The sequence below is a fragment of the Artemia sp. Qi Xiang Cuo genome, chromosome 18 (genome assembly GCF_049724085.1).
Source record: "Artemia sp. Qi Xiang Cuo chromosome 18, ASM4972408v1, whole genome shotgun sequence".
NCBI lineage: Eukaryota > Metazoa > Arthropoda > Branchiopoda > Anostraca > Artemiidae > Artemia > Artemia sp. Qi Xiang Cuo.
Window position 1 is genome coordinate 62227363 of NC_142811.1, and position 9429 is coordinate 62236791.

The following is a 9429-nucleotide window of genomic DNA, read 5'->3' on the forward strand; positions in this document are numbered from 1 at the left end:
TTTCGCTAAATTTACCAGTTTATACTCTTCTTTTAACTTTCATGATGTTATTTTTATATGCGTCTCTTTTTCTTTGATGCGTTTTCATACGTTTTAAGAATAGCTTATCATCTAGGGAATAGTATTCTTCTGAGTCCGGGTCGAATAAAAATTGTTTGTAGTGTTGAATCTCTGAGAGGGGATGATGTATGCCTTCATACTTAATACATTGGAGATATTTCTCGATACAATAACAAATTTTTGGAGCTCTACATTTATCAAGGAGTAAGAGGTCTGTTTGCGTAGGTCCTTTAGAATAGAAATATTTGATGTAAAGATTTATTTGCAAACGTCTTATTAATAATTGCAAACAACCAAGTTGTTTTGCGCTTCTTTTTCTATATATTGTTTTAACTTCTCCTCTAGCTGGGCAATACGTAGGGATGTTCGCGAGTGCTAGTCCGTACTTATAAGTGTGGGGTGCAGACCCTTTAAGGTCGTATGTTAAATCACATTCATTTGCATATATCTCTTTTCCTTGTTCGTCCACGACTATAATGGCTGCCGAATATATAATATTCTCCTTCGCATTCATTATCGTAATAAACTCCGTATCTATTATCGCTTTACGTATGGGCTTGGATTCTGTTGCCATTTTATATATCTGAAAATATTTTGTCTTATAATTAGATACTCCTTTAGTAGTAATTTTTTGGTTTGGATGGTATCCATCTTGGTGAGGACATGGGTCAATTTTCTGTAGGGAACTCCGGGAGGAGACCGCGTTTGGTTTGTTGGGGTCGTACTTTTAATAACTTGGGTATACTGACTTCACATTAATTTGTAGGAATATAAGTTCAATTTCGTGGAGGAGTAAAGGCACCGTTTCTCCAACGAGCTCTTATAAAACACCGTTTGTTATTGAAACATAACTTGGACTCCCCACGACATAGAGTTTATCATCACTTGTAATTGCTGGGTATATTTTCGGCTGTTCAATTGATTAATTCACATTTACAGGGGCATCGTTGATTTTCGTAAGGCAGCTACCCGGTAGGCAGAATGTGCCAAACAGGACCTAAAAACACTATTTGTCACCATTTGCCACTGTGAATGGCCGAGTTCCATTCGTGGTAGGCCGATGTTTTACCTTCGGCCCTTCTTATTGATCACCAATGTTTTGATATCCCCTGCATTATTTTTTTTTTCACCATTGACTTAGTTAACTTTATCCGCATATTACTAATTCTATTATAATGATTACAAGTTGATTCTCATAAGGGATCTGAAATCCGCCGCCTTCGACGAATAATAAGAAGAAATTACTAGTCGAAAGTTGCGGAGACAATCTCCCTGCTACATGAATACTTGACCTGACATTTATTAGGGATATTTCCATCTGTCAGGTTTTTTGACCGTTCTGCCTGATTGTGTCGTTATTTTTTCTTCTGTTTCTTGTGGTTTTTTCTTCTTAGGCTTGGCTAGTGATATGAGGTCAAATTTCTTATATTGTTTTTTAAAAAATTCTTGCCCCTTAAATTTTGTTTATCTTGCGTGTTCGGCCGCTGAAGTTGGTTTTGATTTTCCTATTTCTTTAAATACCATTTGATCTGATTCATCGTCCGATTCTTCGGAACTGGATTCTGATGATTCGACATTAGAACTTTCGAAGGTGGCACTTCGTGTTTTTGAGGTATCGCCGGCCCTTCCTTCATAAAGTTCCACTCCTCTAGAAGTGGAGGGTTTATTCTCTAAGTCTTCGCCTTGTGTTTTCAAATCGGGAGATTTGAAAGATTCTTGCGAACTCTGAGAGGAATCGAAAGTTTTTGCGGGGTTTCTCCACTGTTTAAATGCCATGTCTTCAGGGGGATGGGGCATTTTTTGTATTAGTGTTTCCCTCCATGAAGTCCATTGTTTGGGCTTGGCCTTGGATACAGTTATATCATGATACTGTCCTTCCTGGACATCCTTGGGGGTTTGATTCCAAGGCAATGTGCTTTGTTTGGTTTTTATGGAGAAATTTATTAAATCCATCGCTTCTCGCAGATTTGTCCTAATTGAAGCCTGAGGAGGAGTTTTGTTTACAATGATACCCGGGGGTTCTACTGCTCTGTTAAATTCCTCCTGTAGTGACAGGAGTCTCTCTATTGGTGTTGCGGGGGAAACCATATCATCTGGAAATCTTTTGGGGGGACAAGGAGTTGAAATTCTATCAGGGAAAAATTGTGTTTTAGGAGATATCGTATAGTCTAGTTCTCCCGCACTCTCTGACGATGAGCTATTTGGGGTTTTTGGCGTTTTTATTCTCACTGGTACAAGGGATTTTCTCTTTGGAATGACTAGGTTTTTCATAGCTAAGAATTCTTCAAAGTCCTCTTGATCACTTTCATTTTCGAAATAATCTTGTTTGAGATTGAAGGGTTTTAGTTCTGCCAATCTTGACTTAGGGGGCTCATCTTCTGCGTCTGATGACTCAGTAGATGAGGGATGCGATACCCATTTTTCCGGAAACTTGGCCCTTTTTATTCGGCTAACATGCGCCTTATAGGTTCTTCCATTATCGGGACTTACCATTTTAAATGTAAAATCATTATCTTACCTTTTGATAATTCTGTACGGTCCGGAATATTTATTAGAAAGTTTCTTGCCTTCTCTTTTTGCTTCATTTTTTAGGTACACACAGTCTCCTATCTTAAAATTTATTTTGCCTTTGACTTTAGGTAGGTTTCTTAGCTCTTGATTTACTTTACATTTTTCCAATTCTTGTCTTACTATTTTATAAGTTTTTCTCATCCTATTTATGAATTCTTGTTTGTAGTCCTCGGAGTTATTGTAATATGGCCGAGACTCTATAATCTCATCATATGGGATTCTGTAGTCGCGACCAAAGAGTAAATAGAAAGGATTGTCTTAAGTTGCTTCTGAATATGCAGTGTTAATTACATTCGTTAAATAAGGTAAAAATAGGTCCCAATCGTTTCTACTGTCTTTTGTATAAATACTTAATATATTTGAAAATATTTTATGTCTATTCTCTATTTCTCCATTAGCTTGTTGATGATAAGGAGACGTTATTAATTTTTCTATGTTGAGAAATTTCATTAGGTCTTTTTTTCCTTTTGAAACAAAGTTACTTCCATTGTCGTTTATGACCTTACCTGGGATGCCAAATTTCAAAAATAATTTCGCCAACGCCTTGCTCGTGGCATAAGCGCCTTGATTTTTTAGAGCCTTTGCAAAGGTAAATCCAGAAAAGTGGTCTATGACTGAAAGAATACAAGTATGGCCTCTGTTAGAAACAGGTAAACCTCCACTTGTCCCATACAGGTCAAATGAGACGATGTCAAAGGGGAATCTCGCTACCGGAACTCGTCCCATAGGGGGGTTGGGGTAAGCTTGGGGTTTCTTCCTCAAGTTACACTCTTCACATGCACTGACATATTCTTTAAGTTTTGCTAATGCCGTTAGCACATAAAAATATTGTTTTAATTTATGGAAGGTCTTTGTTATTCCCAAATGTCCACCAATATCCGAATGAAAATATTCAAAAGCAGGCATTATTAATTTTTCTGGTAATACCGGTATTATTGAAGTTTGGTTTCTATTTGCCTCAGTGGTTACTATTCTACATAATATTCCTTTATCGAAATCATAGTAAAAATTATCTATTTCTTTTCTAAGGATTTTGTATTCATCTGGTAATATATCATCATTCACAAAATAATTAATAAGTGCTAAACACATTCCATCTTTTTCTTGATTTCTTTTTACATTTTCTAAAGACAAGGAGCGGTAATTAACCTTATTTTCTTTCACTGATTCTTTAATTTTGTTTTTCTTACTTTTAATCTTAGTGTTAATAGTATTAACTTCCTTCCGTTCAGTTTCCGACGGTTCATCTTCCGTAAACCTACTCAAGAAATCGCATGCTGCGTTTTGCTTGCCTTTTAAATATTCAAAATCATAATCAAGATCTTGGATTTTCATTATCCATCTGGCTAGAATTCCTGTGGGGTTTTTAAATGTGTGCAGGTACTGCAAGCTTTTGTGGTCCGAGCGTAGCGTGAATCTCCTACCAATCAGATAATGTCTAAACTTATCAAAGTGATAGATTATAGACAGCAATTCCAAATTGGTGGCAGAATAATTACTTTCACCCTTTGTTAAACTTCTGCTTGAATAACATATAACCTTTTCTATTACTTTTTGTTTTGACGATTCCTCTGGAGGATTGGGGTTTTCTACTGGGATTATTTGTGAAAGGATAGCGCCAATGCCCTTGGAACTGGCATCAGTCATAACTACGAACCTTCCGTTCTCGAAATCTGGGAGTGCTAATATGGGCTCCGAGGTGAGTGCCTTTTTGAGACGGTCTAAGGAAGTTTGGGCTTCCTGGGACCAGGCAACATTTTGGGAGTTCCCTTTGGTTAATTCCGTAAGTGGTTTTGCAATTTGGGCATAATTTCGGACAAATTTTCTGAAATAGCCAGTAAGACCCAAAATTCCTCATAGTTCCTTCATAGTCTTAGGGGGTTTGAGCCTTTCCACGCATTTTATTTTATCCGGGTCCGGGGATATTTTTCCTTGCGTCACTACCATTCCTAAAAATTTAATTTTTTCTTGCAGTAGATTGACCTTTTCAGGTCGGCATTTTAAATTGCCCTCTCTGAATTTTTCAAACACTTTAGCTAATGTTGCTAAATGTTGCTCCACATTTTCCCCCACGCATATAACGTCATCAACAAAATGAATAATATTCTTCAATCCTCTTAATAAATGCAGTAAGGGTCTACATAACGCGCTTGAACTCGTTTTAAGTCCGAATGGTACCCTCAAATATTCATATGAACCACATTCGCTTGTACAAAATGCCGTTTTATAGACATCTTTTTCGGCTATTTTCACTTGATGGTAGCCTTGGGTGAGGTCTAAGGAAGTAAAGATTTTGTTCTTGCTTGATATAGAGTCAAGAATCTCATCTATTCTCGGCAAGGGAAATTTATCACTCACTACTTGCTTATTAAGAGCTCTATAATCTACTACGAGTCTCATATCGCCATTCTTTTTTGGGAGCAAAATCACTGGAGCTGAATACGGACTTATACTGGGGCGTATAATCTCATTTTTTTCTAACTCATGAATTTTATTTTTTAGCCATTCTTTGTGTTTATATGGCACACGATATGGTTGTTTCGCAACGGGCAACCCCGTCGTTAAAATATAGTGTTGATAAAATGGTATCAATCAGACGTTGAAACGTTCAGACGTTGAAAATACGTCTCTAAAATTCCACAATAAGTCACATAATTTCCCTTTGAGTTCCGAATCAATAATGTGATCCATATTGAACTTATTTAAAAATTGCGCTTTAGTCAGGGGGTATTTGTTAATTGAGGTTTTAATGCTATTTACCAGGTTTCTTTTGGAATTTACCCACTTATTTAAGTCATTTTCCGAAATAGTTTGGATTTGAACCAAACATGTTCCCTTTTTTATTGTAATAATATCATTTTCATGGTTATTAGTCACCCAAATAAAACCTTCACCTTTGTCATAGGATATAATTTGTTCTTCACATAACAAATTTTCGGGAATTTCTTTTGATGGGATGGCAAACCATATCTCGGATTTGCTATCCACCGGTTCAACCATTTGAGATATTTGGATCCTTTGCATTGTCCTGGGGGGAATTTTTGTTTTCCGTATTGCAAATCCATAATAATTTTCTTTATTTTCATTGTCTATTAAATTTAGACTAGTACTATCCAACAATAACGTTGGCTGCGCCTGAACTCTGTTAGGGTTCCCTACTTTTCTCCACAATCCGACTATCTCTTTGATTTCTTTTGACCTATATTGTCGCATATCTCCAATTTTTATTTTTGCAGATTCAATCCACTTATTATCTGCATTTACTTTATCTTTCCGATATCGCACGGAATAAGCAAATGGGTTTCTAGCTATGTCCCGTCCTCTTTGTAGCGAATGTACCTTATGTCTCGCTACAAAAGGTTTAAAGGATTGTGGCACTATACCGTCGGAAATTTTATTAACTGTTACATCTTCTTTGTAATTTCGTTTAATATTCCTTGAGGTAGAGGTTGAAGGAGGGGAGCCTCTTGGCTTGGCCGGATAACGAGCCTTTCATTAGCTACGTCTAACAATATCTTATTAGACCTTAAAAAATTTGCGCCTATGATGGCTTCATACGGAAAATTATTACATATTATAAAATTTGTCGGGAAAATTCTGTTATCCCTTTTTACGTCAAGGCGAATTGAAACTTTCGCGTCCAATTTATGACCTGTTACACTAGTTAAGTTTGGACTATTTAAATTTTTCTGTCGCTTGATATGCGGAGGCACCATATTAAATACGCCTGAATATATAATATTAACTGTTGCACCACTGTCAACTAAAGCTTTAAAATAGACATTTGCCACACAAAAATCATTAAATACGGGTAACTTATTATTATTATCACTAAAGGACGGTACTACTATGGGCTTGGACCTGTAAAATATTCGAGGCCCCACCATCTGGGTCCAGTTTATTCTTCTGAGGGGCCTAATGCGTTTCCCTGGGAATTTATTTCATACATAGGTGCTTGTGATGGAGGTTCAGATACGTGAGGCTCCATAGGTGCATCTAATTGATTCACATCTGTCCTCCTTTGCCACGTATTATTGCGATAATTTGTATTTCTGGCATTAGTGCCGGTTGTTGGTGCTGGCTGCAAGTGCCGTCGGCTTGAGAAATTTTCATTTCTCGTGGGCCAGTTAACTATTTGCCGTCGGTTTGAAAAATTTTGGTTTGCCGTCGGCCGATAATTATTTTGTCTACTGGGGGGAGAGTTATACGGGTTCTGTCGGTATGCATTATTAGGTGCTGGTTGGCGGACTTGGGGGTATTGTGGGAATATTGCGTCCTGTGTGTACCCTTGTGCGCCTCTGGTAGTAAAATTTGTTCTCCCGAACAAATCATTTCCATAATAACGTGTATGTTTGGCGGTTTCATCATTAAATGATGTTGCCGTACTGTTTCTAAAACGACATTCTTTCGCGATATGTCCAACTCGATTACAGTTGTAACATCTTATTATTGGGTTACTCTTATAAATGTTTGGTTTCATAGGCTGAAAACGTACTGTTTTTTGCCTGGCGGTTTCTTGTGTTCTGGTTTTTTGTGGTACTGGGGAATTATCTCTTGAAAAGAAATTTGGGTGCTCCTGATCACTAACCTTCAAGGGTGTTGAGCTTGTTTTTGATTCGCTTATGCTATTTACTTTTGTTTTACTATGATTCCCTACAATTGTATCAATTTCAATCATTCGCCCTATTTCCTGAACTGCAAGGTCAAGAATTTTGATATTTTTCGAAATTACTATCCTATATAATTTTGGAGGAAGGCCTTGCAAAAACGTATTTACTATATTCTTTTCATATAAATATCCTGAGCTTTGTCAATACTTTGCTTCAACGGATATTTGCATGTTATTTAGATATTCTTGTATGTTTTCTGTGTGATCAGAACATACCGTTCCATGTTTAAGTTGATTTGTTGAGCTTGTCTCAACAAATCTGTCTTTAAATGCCGTCAATAGTTTTTCTATTGTATTTATTGGTAAATTATTATTTTCTCCGACGGTCTGTTCTATTTGTTTTACAAAAGTTAATGCCTGCCCTTTTAGTCTTAGGAGAAGCATACTTGTTAAAGATTTCAGGTCTGTTCTAGTTAACTCTACAAATTGTGCTAGTTGTATATTAAATTCATCAATGTCCGTTTGGCCGTCATATTGTGGGATAGATTTGGTTAATTCTACATTTTTCGCGACCAATTTTTGCGCAAGTAATAATGCACTGAGCTCCTCTGCCATTTCTGCGTTTTTTTTTGTTTAATTAGTGGAATTTTACGCTTTAATACATCATTTTTACTTAACATATTTGGGGAATCTGTTATCTCCTATGAGATATTTAAAAGGTTATCCCTATTGTAGCCTAGCGGTAATAGGCTTAGACATATATAATAATAATTAGTAAAAAAAATTTGTTATAGGTCTGTATCAGTAAATATTTTAAATTTTAAATTGAGAAATTTTAGCCTAACTAGTTCGCATACTTCCTCCAAGTTTACGACCGCGCCAGATGTTACGTTGGGGATATGGATCTCGGTATGTTGTAGACATGAGAGTAGGTTAACAAATGAATTTGGCTTTCCTAGTGAAGTGACAAACTTGATCAGGGAGGCTTCAGTCCGAAGTTACAACCATTCTAAATATTACCTTTTGACTCTACCGAATGTGGCATTCGAACTACACCAAATGTCATGGGGGAAGCTAGAAATAGGGAGCTAGTCAAATAAACCCGTACACATTCTTCATAGGTCATCAGATTCCAGGGAGCGTACCAAATGGATAATATACGAACTAGAGGGCTACTCTTGAAATCTAGATACGAACATATAAAGTAAAACTGTAAAAATAGAAAAGTAATAGGTTTATTGGACTTACATGATTAAACATACGACTTCAAACTTCAGTAGGCAAAGGCAAATACAGCAATGACAATAATACAGTGATTTTATCAGAATGCTCATAACATAATAATCACGTAATGCCCCGAAAAAACTTCTTCACCACCATATAACATGAATTTTGCTTCTGAGCAATAAACACTATTTTCTGATTGGTTGATCTCCACACGGAGGGCCCGTCTCCTTACTCTTATGCTGACAAAATCAAACATTATGCATCCGAAAATACCCAATAGTTTTTTTCGCGATATTCTGATCATTAAACATACACATTCCTGAGAGTACTTCTAAATTCTCTAAACTAAGTTTTAAACAATGTCCCACTATGTATTTCAAAGCACTCCTGCGAAATTCAAATCCATCTCATTAGTATTATGCTTGCAAAAAACCCGTATTTTTCTGCTTTTCAGATATGTCAAAAGCGCTTGGAAATGTTCACGATTCCTTTGTTTTGTAGAACAAAGAATGCGGATCTATACAGAGTATTCTTGAAGTTCTTGGTATTTGAAATTAATCACCTTTTGCTTTGAACTTTTTAAAGGGATATTTGGCGGATAAACAAATGAGAGTTTAAGGCAGATTTCCAAGCTTAATTAAGGGGGTTTGATTTGCATCGGAAGCGTATTTAAAATGAAGTAAACTTTTCATATTTTAAAGTAAAACATTGTACATGGTACATATCCAGGTTTTTGGTTGGGAGGGGGGGGGGGGGGTAAAAAAAATTTAAAAAACGCATAAATAATTTGGATATGTGCATTTTTGTTACGTTTCTATGAATAGGACAAAAAATTAGGGGGAAGGGGTCAAACCCAAAACTCCGGCTTAACCAGCGATAAATACTACAAATAATTTGATTTAAAAAACGAATTATTTGTTTACATAGGATTTCACTTATCCTGCATTTCCTGTGGTTAGCAG